The sequence below is a fragment of the Topomyia yanbarensis genome, chromosome 3 (genome assembly GCF_030247195.1).
Source record: "Topomyia yanbarensis strain Yona2022 chromosome 3, ASM3024719v1, whole genome shotgun sequence".
Taxonomy (NCBI): Eukaryota; Metazoa; Arthropoda; class Insecta; order Diptera; family Culicidae; genus Topomyia; species Topomyia yanbarensis.
Window position 1 is genome coordinate 256,418,080 of NC_080672.1, and position 15,545 is coordinate 256,433,624.

General features: G+C 45.3%; 1 protein-coding gene across 2 annotated transcripts in view; it reads left to right on the top strand.

The window, feature by feature from the left end:
- LOC131694290 (negative elongation factor E) overlaps positions 1–15,545 on the top strand; it is a 315,399-nt gene that overhangs the window by 212,639 nt on the left and 87,215 nt on the right. The window lies entirely within an intron of this gene.

The following is a 15,545-nucleotide window of genomic DNA, read 5'->3' on the forward strand; positions in this document are numbered from 1 at the left end:
TATATATATATATATATATATATATATATATATATATATATATATATATATATATATATATATATATATATATATATATACCTCGCCATCTCGTTTAATAAGACCCACACTGCCGTTATAAGCTTGATTGTCCCGTGTTCTGCGGGATTCCCTATATGCATGGGACAATTATGCGTAGAACAGCAGCACATGTCTTATTGAAAATAAGTTGTAGTGCAGTCCCGGAAAGTAAAGTACACCATTCACAACGCACTCTTGCTGCTTCTTGTCCACGTTTGTCGTCATATCCACTGTCCCAGTGTGTCGTCATATCCACTGTCCCAGTGTGTTCATATTAGCATCTTGCTCTTCCAGATGCTTAAGACACATTCCAGCGTTAGGGGACAACGCTTGCACGTATCATGCAACAGTTAACAGCTCGTCGTTTGGAAAATCCTACGATGTACGCTCAAAAAACTTAATTGAATACTTTAAAAGTTCTAACACAACGTTAATGTTATGAGATCGTTGTTTTTTAGGTTGTCCTTTCTTTCTGAGAGGTGAAAATGTCTCGTTAGGGGACAACGGAGCAAAATATTGATTTTACAACCTACACTTGTATGTAAACTTGAGAGCATCCATTTGCTCTAGGAATTTGATCATCGATAGTCACAGAACAATACTGTATATTAAGATTTTCGAGTTTTCAGGAATTTTTTTTTGCGACCGATGCGAACGCTGTGTTAGGGGACAACCACCAAAATGAACACAAACGGTCGCATATGAAGTGTTGTCCCCAGAGTTGCACGAAATCATGACTATCACTTTTTCTTCAAAATGTACGTATGTATGTATAACTTCGGTCAACATAAAATAAATTTTAGAGAAGTTTGTTATATATATATATATATATATATATATATATATATATATATATATATATATATATAATATATATATATATATATATATATATATATATATATATATATATATATATATATATATATATATATATATATATATATATATATATATATATATATATATATATATATATATATATATATATATATATATATATATATATATATATATATATATATATATATATATATATATATATATATATATATATATATATACGAACGCGCTTTTTAATCGCTTTTAGTTGCCTTATTTGAAAATTACAAATAATACCTATTTTCGGATTCATTATCTACTCACATAAACACCACCGAACTATATGAAGAATTAGTGGTGAATATGATATTGCACACCAAGACTTACCACAATCTGAAGTTCATTAGGAATTTAGATCAAAGATCTTGTTCTACTATACTTACAAATGATTCCACAATTTCCCACATTCGTTGGCTTAATGAAGTGCACGAAACAAACAAAATTCATGCGAGAACATGCTAATTATTAAAAAAGCAATTTTAAGCTTAAGCCAAACATGAACCGCCATGTTTGAAAAACGCGAAAAGCAACCAAGTCCATTTCAGCCGCCAGTAAATTTGTCTAAGTATTGAAATTGCCTTTAAATCGCATTCGCAAATTGCTTTTGTTCCTAGGGGCAATTAGCACAAGCGAGTTGAGTCAAACCTTTTAAATCGCCTGACCATGTTCGTCCGCATTTTTTTCGACCGGGCAAAGTTTAGAACAAACATTGGGCAAAATAGAAAAAATAATAAATAGAAATCGGACGGTCATGAATTGACAGTTCATGTTTTTTGCCTTTCTCATATAAAGAAAGGCTATGCAATCACTGTAAAAATCGACTTTTTAACCGAGGCCCGGAGGGCCGAGTGTCATACACCATTCGATTCAGTTCGTCGAGATCGGCAAATGTCTGTGTGTGTATGTATGTGTGTGTGTATGTGTGCGTGTGTCATTTAAACTCACACAATTTTCTCAGAGATGGCTGAACCGATTTTCGCAAACTTAGTTTCATCTGAAAGGTATAACGCTCCCATAAGCTGCTATTGAATTTTTAGTTGATCCGACTTCCGGTTCCGGAGTTACGGGTTGAAGAGTGCGGTCACACAGCAAATTCCCATATAAACTGGTACCACCATCATGATTCAAATGATGTAAAACATATTAAAATTGATGTAACATTACTCTAGTTTGCGGGTCTGGATCACTAATGATCAATCAAAGTAGCTTTGACCACATTGGCCACCTATGACGGTTCATGACGCCCCCGGGGAACCCGCCAAGTTCCTAAGCTAATATCACACCCATTCCCCAACGAATTCTCTACCGATTTTTACAAACTTGATTTCAAATGAAAGATACAGTAATGCCATTGACTGCTGCTGAATTTCATTCGGTTCTGACTCTTGCTTCCGGAGTTACAGGGGTGTTAGTAAGGATACACTGGAATTTCCCATATAAATGGGTACAATCGTAATACCTCAGAGGCTAAAAATTATTGAAATGGTCACCAAATTACTTCTAATCGCAGATCTAGATCACTGAATGCCAATCAAACATTCTTTGAATATATTGTCCACTATCGGCGATTCCGGAAGTCCGGAATTCCGGGCATATTCCACAATTAAAGTCAAATCGGTTCTTCGGTGATGACTGAACCGATTTTCTCAAACCAAGTCTCAAATGGAAGGCAAAATATGCAGTTGAGTATTGCGTCGCCGCCCCCCCCTCCGTCTTGCCCTTACACCTCCCTCTTTCATCACTCCCCTCCCCTTGGACCACCCTCACGCCCGCATTTCCTTCATCCATCCCGTATACCGAAATAAGATGAAAGATTTCTGACGCATCCTCCACTCCCACTCTACTAACCCCCCATTCCCTACACGTTCAAACCCATTCCACCAACCTTTTCAAATTATAATCACATGAAGATAACATTGAACTCATGCTTATTAAGCTAATTAAATATTATTCTTTTGCCTTTCTCATGTAGAAAGGTTATGCAATTGCTTCAAAAACCGATTTTCTAATCGAGGCCCGGAGGGCCGAGTCTCATATAACATTCGACTCAGTTCGCCAAGATCGCAAAATATCTGTGTGTATGTATGTGTGTATGTATATGTGTATGTATGTATGTATGTATGTATGTATGTATGTATGTATGTATGTATGTATGTATGTATGTATGTATGTATGTATGTATGTATGTATGTATGTATGTATGTATGTATGTATGTATGTATGTATGTATGTATGTATGTATGTATGTATGTATGTATGTATGTATGTGTATGTGCGGATTTGTTAACAAAATGTCCACATCGGTTTCTCGGAGATGGCTGAACCGATTTTTACAAACTAAGATTCAAATGAAAGGTATAATATTCCCATAGGTTGCTATTGAATTTCATTTTCAACCGATATCTTGTTCCGGATTACGAGTTGAAGAGTATGGTTACAAAACAAAATTTGTTGATTTGTCCACATCGGTTTCTCGGAATTTTCTGAACCGATTTTGACAAACTTGATTTTAAATGAAAGGTCCATCAGCTGCTGTTGAATTTTGTGTGGATCCGAGTTCTGGTTCCTGACTGTAATTCGTGATACGTACGATCACGCAGCAAATCCCGATTCTAACGAATTCTGCGATGAATTGGTGAGGTGATTTTTTTCCAAAATATAAACACAACTGTTGAATTTGTAGATCTAGGTCACCAACAGTCATTCAAAGTCTCTTTGGCCACACTGGCCACCATCGCCGGATCCGGAAGCATCCAAATTCAGAATAACGGTTATATTGGTTTTTCGAAAATGGCTAGAACGATTTGATCAACTTAGTCTCAAATGAAAGGTGTTGCGTCCCCGGAAACTGTTATTAAATTCCATCTCCATCCGACTTCCAGCTCCGGAGTTACGGGTTGTGGAGTGCGATCACATAGAAAACTCCGATTCAAACCGATACTTCGATGAATGCAAAAAGGTGCTCTTATATATACTTACCAAGTGTAATAAGAATGAAAGACATTTCCATAATGTTATATTGTACGAACCAGTTATTAAATCATAGTTTGGAGAAATGAGAAAGGCACAATTGCACCTATAGGTGGATTAAAACAGGTTTTTTTTACCCAGAAATTGGAAAGTATTTGTTACTATTTATTTAGTTCTCATGTAATTTATTGATTATTCATCTTTTTTTCCCGAAATTCCGGACAAACCGTAACTCGCAAATCACAGATGTTGGCAATAGATTAAAAAGAAAAGTTTTCTTTATCGTTAACTGCTATGTACTGTACTCGGCCAGTAACGGTTTGTCCGGAATTTTCTTTCAAAAAGATTTTTGACAGGTGGCTTTTACGTCGTAGTCATGAGTTTGTCGAGATATTATTGAAAAGGGGGAAGATTAGAACCAATCTGTATGGAAGGTTGAAACTGAAAGTTTATTAATATTTATCTTGGTTACACGTTTCAATTCAAGCAGCACATTTTTCTCATATAGTTACCCAATACACTGTGATAAGTTTATGCGTAACTCTAACATTCCTCCTTAAACATATCACTCTTGTACTCCTAATTTCAAACGGTGTTTCTCAAATAATGAAAATGTTGGCCCTTTTGTATGCACATCAGCCATCTGATCTGCATTCGGTACGTAACTCAACTTTACTTTGCCTTCTTGCACATATTGCTTGATAAAGGACAGCTTGACCTCCATATGTTTAAGCTTTTTCGAGGGTCCGTCAAACTCAGCGATGGCTATCGTGGACTGATGGTCCTCGAAAATGTTCACCGGTGGAGGATCGAGCAGCTTCAACTCCCTTAACAGCTTGCGTGTCCACAGCACCTCGCATATGCAGTCGGCCAGGGCATAGCACTCGAGGAGAGCGCCATAGTTCTTTGCCTTTTGGAACTCCAGACCGTTGTTGATCCGTAAATCTGGAGCAAATATCCGGAAGTAGAATGACGATCGTTGATATCGGTAGCCCAGCTGGCATCTGCGAACCCAACAATCTGGCAATCTGTTTCATTTCGTTTATAAACCAAACCAAGGTTCGACGAACCCTTCAGGTACCTCAACATCCTTTTCGTATGTTCCCAATGTTGCTCCTAAGGATTACACTGAAACTGACTAAAAAAGATACTGCCGAGCACAAATCCGGGCATGATGACACCACTAAGCACGTGAGACAACCAATGAGTTCCCGATACGGCTTATCCAAGTGCTGGCTTTCCAGTGGCCTCTCGAGCTGTAGGTTTGGCTCCGTGGACGTACGTGACGATTTGCAGTCGTCCATGCCGAACCGCTTCAAAACTGCGTTGATATAGCACCGCTGACTAAGCTTCATGGTACCCTGCTTCCGATTTCGATCAATTTGTAGACCCAAGAACATTCGAGCTTCTCCGAGATCCTGCATTTTAAACTCCATCTGCAGCATACGTTTAACATCAACGACATTACTCAGATTCTTTGCAATAATCAAAACTTCGTCCACATAGAGCAGTAAATAAACAGGACCGTTTCTTCCGTAATGCACATAGAGGCAGCTGTCATCTTCGCATCGCTGAAACCCGCACTTTGCCATGAAATTGTTAAAAGGTCGTTCCAAGCTTTCGAAGCTTGTCTCAGACCGTAAATGGATTTGGATAATTTACATACCTTAACCCCCTCCTCAAATCCTTTCGGTTGCCTCATGTAAATGTCTTCCGTGAGCGTACCGTTGAGAAATGCCGCTGTTACGTCCATCTGATGAATGAATAAATTATGCTGATTGGCATATGCAAGCATAGTACGGACAGTTGACATTCTTACGACCGGCGCGTAGGTTTCTGAGAAATCAAATCCATATCTTTGTGTGAAGCCTTTAGCGACCAACCTCGCCATTCGCCTCTGAACAGATCCATCTGAGTTGAATCACAGAGAACAGACGTCCATCTTCAGCATTCAACTTGTGTAAAATCTCTAACGGTTTCGAAGGTAGTTGGGATATCCAAACCAGGTGCGCTACTGTCGTCATGTTTTTTGTGGCTGAGTTCGACAGAATTGACAGCGGTTATTCCTCTACCCAGTCAAACTAGTCTGGAACCGGTTCGGACTTCCAGCATGAATTCGAGCTCAAATGCATCAACCGATTGAGTCGGAAACGGTTGTTTTCTTTGAGCAAGACTCCATACAGAATCCAGCCAGGTTTTCTAACCGGTTCCGGAATGGATTTGACGGATAGTTGGGATAGGTCGGTGTGGCGGCGCTAGTGTTTATCGTATATTAATTCAAATGTTTACACACGTTTTTTAAATATTTTTGTTCGATCATGGATGTCTGTTCTCTGTGGTTGAATTTCGTTCGGAAAACCCACTTACAGTCAATTGGTCTGCGCCCTGCTGGCAAATCTACTAGTTGCCATGTGCTGTTGTCTGCCAACGATCTCAGCTCATCATCCACTGCTCGCTTCCACTCAGGCCAATCATTCAACTGTTTCAGCTCATCAATAGTATCCGGAACTCTTCCAGCATAGTTCTCCACATTTAGTGCAAATGCCACACACATATAGTCGTTCAGGTTTACAGGTGGTTTTCGCACGCGCTCGCTTCGACGCAGTGTGCTTGAATCTGGTTTTAGTTCTACCTCTTGCACATCGCTTGCACCAGCTTCCTTATTACCGTCTAATTCTTCATTTGTTTCGGTATCATCTTACAAACGCTGTTCGTTTTGTGTTACTATGTTTTAATTGCCGCAAGGTTCTACTGTATCGATTTTGTTGGCTATTTTCGGTAAATTTGAGACTAAGAGAAACGAAAGCAATGAAATTGAAAGACGGATAGGTATTCTAGAGCGAATCAGTTATAAACTTAGAACGGAAAACTAGAACTAGGCAGGCTCATATGGGCATGATCGAAAGGAAAATGTGAAGAATTTTTTGCCTTCTGCAGAGTAGGAGTTGGCCGTTTCACCCAAGTCTACCGCATGGTCTATGGTAGAACATAACTCATCATCATGTTTTACCGCCGGCGTCGGCATTTTTTGAATATTTTCTTGCCATCCCACAATCGATATCCGTTTGGCCCGTACCCAACGAAATAGCTGGTTTTGCTGCGAGCTTCCAACTTGCTACGCTTAAAGCCAAACTTCCGAAAATACGCATCCGCGACACATTCGACTTGTGTCCGTACCACAACTCGTACGGTGTTTTGTTCGATGTCACCGCAGACGTTGGGCTCCTGGCGATGAGGAAAGCAGCCACCTGTACCGCTGCGTTCCACAGACACTTGCTCAAATTCGAATCAGCTATCATTGATCGCGCTTTGTCAAGAATGGTGCGATTAAGTCGTTCGCTGACGCCATTCTGCTGTGGAGTATAAGGTACAGTATATTCCACCCTGATTCCCTTGACTTCACAGAACTCAGTAAACATTCTACTCACGTATTCGTCACCGTTATCGTAGCGCAAGCGACTTACACTACTATCGAAATGGGCCTCTGCCATCGCTACATATGTTTTAAATGACTCCAATACCTCATCTTTTGTGTGTAAGATATAGACTGCACAAAAATGGGTATTTTTTTTTTACAATGGAGAATACCTTTATGTCCTAGCCCAGTACACGTGCTATTGGTAGGGTCCAATCTACCACACGGGGTGCACTGGGGGCGTGTCGGACTCGAATGGTGACCAGCCATTAATACCGACTAAACTCCATTGGTCTCCGCCATCATTCCTCCCAGGAACTACCTCTCGGTATTACTTCTGGGGGGATGGCTGTACTAAATGTACTCATTCAATCTCACTCACGCGTTCATACATCCTGTATGAGGCTTACTTGGGTGCTCTCTCAATCGCACATGCGAGGCTGACTTGTGTGCTCACCTTACTCATTCCTTGCTAGGCTTACTTTTGTGCTCGCCCCACCCATACCATGTGAGGCTGACTTGGGTGCTCACCCTATCACCTGATTCACTCTCAATCGTGCCACTCTATTGTACCTTTGTCACTCCCCCTGGCATCCCATGTGGGACATTTTTCTTAGGCCCCACTTCTGACATACCATGCGAGGCTCACTTGTGTGCTCACCTTTTTCATTCCTTGCTAGGCTGACTTTTGTGCTAGCCTCTACCATACCTGTGAGGCTGACTTTTATGTTCACCCTTAACATGCCGTGTGAGACTGACTTGGATGCTCACCCTTTCACTCCTCTGCCACGCCATGAGGCAACGATAGCTAAGTTCCAACATACTACGCTACGACCCTCCCGTCTTGGCATGAGGCAGTCCACTTATACGCCTATACACTCACTCTTCTGTCTTGCTTCGGGGTGGCTGGGTTTACCCCTTACGCGGTTGCCATTCGCTGCGCCAAACCTGCCTCGGCATGAACAGACCATTCACTCCCTTTTTTGCGCTTGGCCTTTTTCGCTCCAGCCAACCAATCACTAGTTAGCCGTGCCCGTCGTCTGTTGCTCGGTTCGCCAGATTACCTGTAGCCTACTGGCAATCTGGATGGTAGCAGCCGAGACTGCGTTCCAATTCTCCACCGATTGACACATCCGCTGAATAAGGGTATCAGGGGTTGTGTCCCAGCCACAGACATCAAGCATTGCTCTTCTTTCGACGTCGAACCGATGACATACGAACAGTATGTGTTCGGCAGTTTCGTCTACACCTGGGCAGTCCGGGCAGACTGGGACCTCCGCGTGCCCGAACCTGTGGAGGTACTGACGGAAACAGCCATGGCCTGACAGGAATTGTGTCAGGTGGAAGTGAACTTCCCCATGGGGTCTTCCCACCCAGCTCGATATGCTAGGTATCAGCCGGTGGGTCCACCTACCTTTCGAGGAGTTGTCCCACTCACGCTGCCACCTGGCGACCGAGGTCACCCTGGTGTGCTCGCGGGCTCCTCTATTTCCACGTAGCTCAAAGCACCCCTCATCTTCCCGAATGACCAGCCCGACTGGCATCATGCTCGCTATCACGCAGGATGCATCGTGTGATACCGTGTACGCGGTAGGTGCCCTCCAGTTTCTGTAGGTAACTGGTTACCCTCAGTGCTCTTGACCATGACGGGCCGCCGTACCTGAGGATAGATACGGCAACGCCTGCCAGTAACCTACGTCTACTGGCGCACACCTTTGAGCTGTTTGACATCATTCTCAATAGAGCCGCAACAGCAGTCGACGCTCTCTTGCACGTATAGTCGACATGGCTGCCGAAGGTCAGCTTGTCGTCTATAATGACTCCCAGAGACTTCAGACTTCGCTGTAAAGTGATCGCGACTTCTCCCACATGGATAACTGCATGTTGTGCCGACTTGCGGTTGTTGACGATAACTACCTCCGTCTTATGATGAGCGAGCTCCAGGCCTCTCGCGCTCATCCATTCCTCCACCGTGCTAATCGCGTGTTCTGCGGTTAGTTCTACCTCAGGAATTGACTCCCCGTAGACCTCCAAGGTTACGTCGTCGGCAAAGCCGACGATCTTGACCCCAGGAGGGAACTTCAGTCTCAGAACCCTGTCATACATGAGGTTCCATAGCACCGGGCCTAGGATCGAGCCCTGCGGGAATCCGGCGGTAATCGGAATCCTTTTCTGACCGGCATCGGTCTCGTATAGCAGTACGCGGTTTTGGAAGTAACTTTCCAGGATCCGGTACAGACCCACCGGTAGGCTAAGCCGGTGTAACGAGAGCGCGATGGCATCCCAGCTTGCGCTGTTGAATGCGTTCTTCACGTCAAGTGTCACTAACGCACAGTATCGAATACCTCGCCTTTTTCGTTGGATCGCTATCTCGGCAGTATTTATCACTGAGTTGAGAGCGTCCACTGTGGACTTACCCTGCCGAAAGCCAAACTGGTTGCTTGACAGACCGTCCGTACCTTCCGCGTACGGGGTGAGCCTGTTGAGGATGATCCTCTCAAGCAGTTTGCCAGTCGTGTCGATCAGACAGATTGGTCTGTACGCCGATGGGTCGCCTGGCGGCTTCCCGGGCTTCGGCAACAGCACCAATTTCTGCCTTTTCCATCTATCGGGGAAACGGCACTCGTCAAGGCATCTCTGCATAGCTAGCCTGAACATGTTCGGGTTCGCTATGATCGCTGCCTTGATAGCGTTGTTTGGAACTCCATCCGGCCCTGGAGCTTTGTTCATTGCTAGGGATTTAGCCGCTGCGAGTAGTTCTTCATTCGTCACTGGAGCCACCATTTCGACCGTGCCCGCACTGTCTCGTAGTGCAGGTGGCCAGGGGCTTGTGGCTCGAGACGGGAAGAGTACTTCGATAATCGTTGCCAACCGGTCCGAAGACCGTTCTGGGGGTGAGGAGCCCCCTTTGGTCTTGGCCATCACAATCCGGTAGGCGTCACCCCACGGATTCGCGTTGGCAGTCTCACACAGGTTGTCGAAACACGCTCTCTTGCTGCTTTTAATAGCCTTGTTAAGAGCCAATTTCGTAGCTCGAAACACTTCACGGCGGTTCTCTCTTGCATCTTCGGTGCGAGCCCTTTGCATCCTACGTCTAGCTCTGAGGCAGGCTGACCGTAGAGCTGCAATCTCGGCACTACACCAGTATACCGGGCATCTACCGTTTCTTGGCAGTGTTTTTCTCGGCATAGTGGCGTCGCACGCGCGTGATAGAACAGCTACCAGCGCATCCCCGCTTAGACTGTCGGTGTTGGCCTCCAGTCCCAGGGCCGCGGTGAAAGCTTCGCTGTCGAAGTGATTGGACTTCCACCCGCGTACCTGACAGGGATCTCCCGCCCTCGGATGCTGCACACCATAGTTGATCTTAAAGCGGATTGCTAAATGATCGCTATGGGTGTAGCCTTCATCTACCCTCCATTCCATGCCTGGAGCCAGACTCGGGCTGGCAAATGTTAGGTCAATCCACGCCTCCACTCCGTTTCTACGGAATGTACTAGCGGAGCCATTATTAGCTAGCACAGTATCGAGTTTCGTAAGCGCTTCCATTAGCGCTTGACCCCTGCTATTTGTACAGCGGCTGCCCCACTCCACTGCCCAAGCGTTAAAGTCTCCCGCTATGACTACCGGTTTCCGGCCCATTAGGTCCGACGAGAGCCTGTCGATCATCTGGAAGAACTGTTCTATTGGCCACCTTGGTGGGGCGTAGCAGCTGCAATAGAACACACCATTGATCTTGGCAATCGCCACACCCTCGGCGGAGGGGTGTATTACCTCTTGAACCGGGAACCGTCCCGTTGTACAGATTGCCACCATTCCAGACCCGTCCGACACCCAATTGCCGTTGCCGGCAGGGATGCGGTACGGATCTGATAAGAGGGCGACATCTGTCCTCGACTCCGAGACCGACTGCCACAGCAGCTGTTGGGCTGCTGCACAATGGTTAAGATTTAGCTGTGTGACGTTCACGGCTTCTTCTTATTTAACTCACCGAAGGGACACGAAGGTCCGCCCATAGCATGTTTATGGGCTTGCTTCTTAGCGGTGCAGATAAGGCACTTGTGTGCCTTAGTGCACCCCCGCTCTTTATGTCCCTCCTCGCCGCAGCGACGACATAGTTTGCTCCTATCTATGCCTTTGCACTCGTATGCTTTGTGGCCGGACTCAAGGCACCGATAGCACCTATCCACTGAAGGCGGCTGGGGTATACTAATAGGGCATACCGACCAGCCGATCTTCAGCTTCCCTTTCTCGGTTACCTTTTTGGCATCCGCCTGAGGTAGGCTACTTGGGTGCCAGAGGGTCCATCTCTCAATCGCACAGAGGCCCGCTCGATTGTGACGTCGCAATGCTCTTTAACGGCTGCGACGACGTCTTCTGCGGTCGTGAACTCGTCCAAGTCCTTGCACTGGAGAGTCATTTCCGCCCCTAGCGACCTGACTTGGGCGCCCTCACCAAGGACCTCTTGGGCCGCACTAGATTGTGCGTCTCGCTTCAGCATCAGAAGCATTTCTCCCGTGTTGGTGCGTCTCACGCTACGCACATCTTGCCCAAGGGCCGAAAGCCTTTCGGCCGCCTTCATCGACTTTAGGACATCGGCATATTTGTCCTTGTCGGTTTTCAACCACAAGGCCTCGCCTCTGTCCTTGGCCTTCTTCGCGGGCCGCGGTACCTCCGGTGTCGGTGCCGGCTTCTTCCTGGTGACCAGCGTCCAGGGGTTTGGGCCCCCCTGCACCGGTCGCGCCGGGTTGCTGGTACCAACACTCTGCTCAGCGAGGTCACTCTCGCCCTCGCTTACCTCGCCCAAACGGCGTTTGACCTTAACGGTTGCACGCCGTGTGGTGTCGCTTTTTGCACCCTCGCCTGGCGACTTCCTAGGGCGCTTCGCGTTCGACGCCGTCTTGCGATTGCCCTTGCCTTTTCCCTTCGAGGGGAATTCGGCCGCCGCTTCAAGCGACGTGGCTGCTCCATAGAAGGTGAAGGGCACTGTCTGAGTGCCCGTATCGACCTTCTCTTTTCCCTCCTTCTTGGAGGCCACTGTCTGGGTTTCTCTGTCGGACTTCTCCCGACATTCCACCCTCTTGGCATAAGCCTGCTGTTTCTGTCTTGCGACACGAACAGTTTTTCGGAGTTCCAGGAGACTCTGTTTTAACTCCTTGCTTATGTTTTGCTTTGCGCTAGTGTACTCGATTATTGCATCGAGCTGCTCCACCACTTTGCGCATCGCCGATAATGGCCCGTCCGGTGCGTTGGTAGGGCTATTGCCTACTGCTGCTGGGGGGTCACTGGTGCTTTCAGATGCAGCACTCATCGCTCCACTACTCTCCCCACGGGGGGGAGACCTCGCCAAACCACCTCTAGCGAAGGGGTTTGGCACCTCCGACTGTTTATTTTTATTTTTTGTTAACTCCATGTAATCCCACGAGTCGCGCGAGAAATAAATGTCCGCCACGCCAGAGCTCCGCATTAACGTGGTAAGGGACGCTTACTGTGGGGGTTGCCCAGGTACCCCACAGGCTCCGTTAACGATCGAGCATCTTTTTCACCCCCTCGATCACTCATCCCTCGGCACGGGTCGCTACACGCCTTGGAATTGGGGTTATGACCTACCTTGCTTTACGTGGTGACCTCGGCCCAGATCATCACAACCATCCTCCTTTACCAGGGCTTTGGACCTGTAGCTCTGGTTCTCAATAGTTCCATGTACGTATATTATTACAGACATGCCACTATTGAGATCCGTCATTCGCTAGCGGAGTTACAAAAAAATGGGTATAATCGTCTGTAAATGACACTATATATCGCTTACCATTCCATGCAGCAGGTTTCATCGCACCACAGACGTCACTGTGTATCAGTTCTAATGGACGTGAACTTCGTGGCAGCGCCATATCCTGGAACGGCGTTCTGGTTTGCTTCCCTTCTAAGCACGGACCGCACACATCCATGCTCAGCACTGCCTTTTTATTCAGCGAAATGCCTTTCACCATGTCACCACTAACCAATTTAGCCAGTCCACTCTTTCCGATGTGACCATATCTTTGATGCCATAACTCAACATTGTCAATTAATCGTACTGTTGCCAGGCTCTCCGAACTCATTACTTTCTTCGCGTTCACATTCAACACATACGGTCTATCAGTGCGACGCCCAGTGCACACTACTTCGCCTTTCCGTTTAATTACAGCTGAGTTTTTGGTAAACACTACTTCCATACCGAGCTCGCCGCATCGGCGGATCGAGAATAAGTTGTAATTCAAACCAGGCACGTATAGTACATCTTCCACTACAAACTTTATATGCCGCTTTCCGATGCGGGCTATAATGTCAACTTTGCCCTTGTGATGACTTCGGAGAACCTGACCCGAAGCTATTTTTATCAACACTGCACCTTCCAGCTGTTGCACATCTCGCAAATACTCGCCGGAACAGATCATATGATCTGACGCGCCGGAATCCAGGATCCACATGAAACCACCATCATCCGAAACAGACTTTTCACCATCTACACAGCTGCTGATGAATGTCACTTCCGACTCGCTGATGTGTGCTTTCTCCTTTTTGTTCACCTTCTTTGTTGGCTTTTCGTGTTTCGTTGTGTCGGTTTCCTGCCGCTGGGGACAATCAACTCGTTTGTGTCCCAATTTTCCACAGGTAAAACATTTAAATTTTTCTTACCGCTTTTACCTGTGAACGCCGTTGACGCCCCGACTTCTACATCTTTGCTGTGTTGCCGCTTAACATTTTCGCTCAACAGTCGAGCTTTCACAAAGTCCAACGTGCATTGCTGTGTTGATAAGGTCTCCAGTACTGTGACCAACTGGTCATACGACCTCGGCATCGTTTGAAGGAGGTAGAACACTACCAAGTGTTCATGTAATTTGATACCGGCCGAATCCAGGTCACGAACCATTCGGTCGAATGACAACAAGTGTGCCTCCATCGATGCTCCTTCGTCGTATTTCATTGTCGACAGTCGCTTCATGAGGTAGAACTGTCAGGAGATGCCTTTCCGAGCGAAAGTAGTTTCGTGTCCTCCAAATTTCAGCGGGGGTGCGCTTACCCTTAATGTACTCCAATTGAGAGTCTGTGATGTTGTGAACGAGTACTGATTTACATTTGACATCCATCTTAAGGCGATCTGCTAGAAGCTTTTCTTGCTCTTCTTGGTGTCAGCATCGTCGATGACCAGGATCTGCAATTCCGGAACATTTTCCGCTTCATCGCGCACACACTCCACAAGTCCCAACTCCTCTAGGTGAATTTCCATCCGAAAGCACCAGTTGGCATAGTTGGATCCGTCAAAAAGATAAATTGTCTTGTCCTCTTCTATCGTAAATCGCGACTTATGCGTTTTGAGTACCGCAAAATTATTTTATTTTTAATCGTGTTCGAACGGGCTATTTTTGGGGTTAGGGCTGGGCCCATAACCTGAAAAGGGGGAAGATTAGAACCAAACACGTGTATTATATCTGTATGGAAGGTTGAAACTGAAAGTTTATTAATATTTATCTTGGTTACACACGGAAAAATACAACAACCCGCAGAATAAGTTCTTTTAACTTAAATTTAGGTAGTTTTGAGTTTTGCATCGCTTTCGCACTTATTAGTGTTGTCAAAAACAAAGAGAGAGATTCGACTCAGTCGAGGTCTTCCATGGAATAAGGTACTTTTGAGTTGTTTGAAGTATACTCAAAATTAGGTAGATTCAACTTAAATTTAAGCATATTTAACTCAAGGTTGAGTTTAAAAAACTTGTCAATGAGTTGTGATTGTTGCTGTGGTTAAAGGGAAACTACCTTCAACACGGTTTACCTAATTTTACGTTATTCCACGATACCCCGAGATTGAGTCAAAAGAGCTCAACTTTTGGTAGTTTTTCGTATCCGTGCACGTTTCAATTCAAGCAGCACATGTTTCTCATATAGTTACCCAATACACTGTGATAAGTTTATGCGTAACTCTAACAATTCGACATAGATCTTTCATTAGGGCTTAAATCGCAAATGTAAACAAACTACGTTTTCGCTATTATGACATTATGCGACAAAAATACTACAAGATTGAGGTGAAAATTAGTTAAAATGGTTTTTAGTTCGATTTATAATTAAAGAAAACAAAACGGCGAAACATGCATTTTCTTCGAGATTTCGACTTAGGCCCTTCTTCTCATATGGAATATAAAGGCTAAACTTACATTTTTTGACAGAACCGGGCGTAC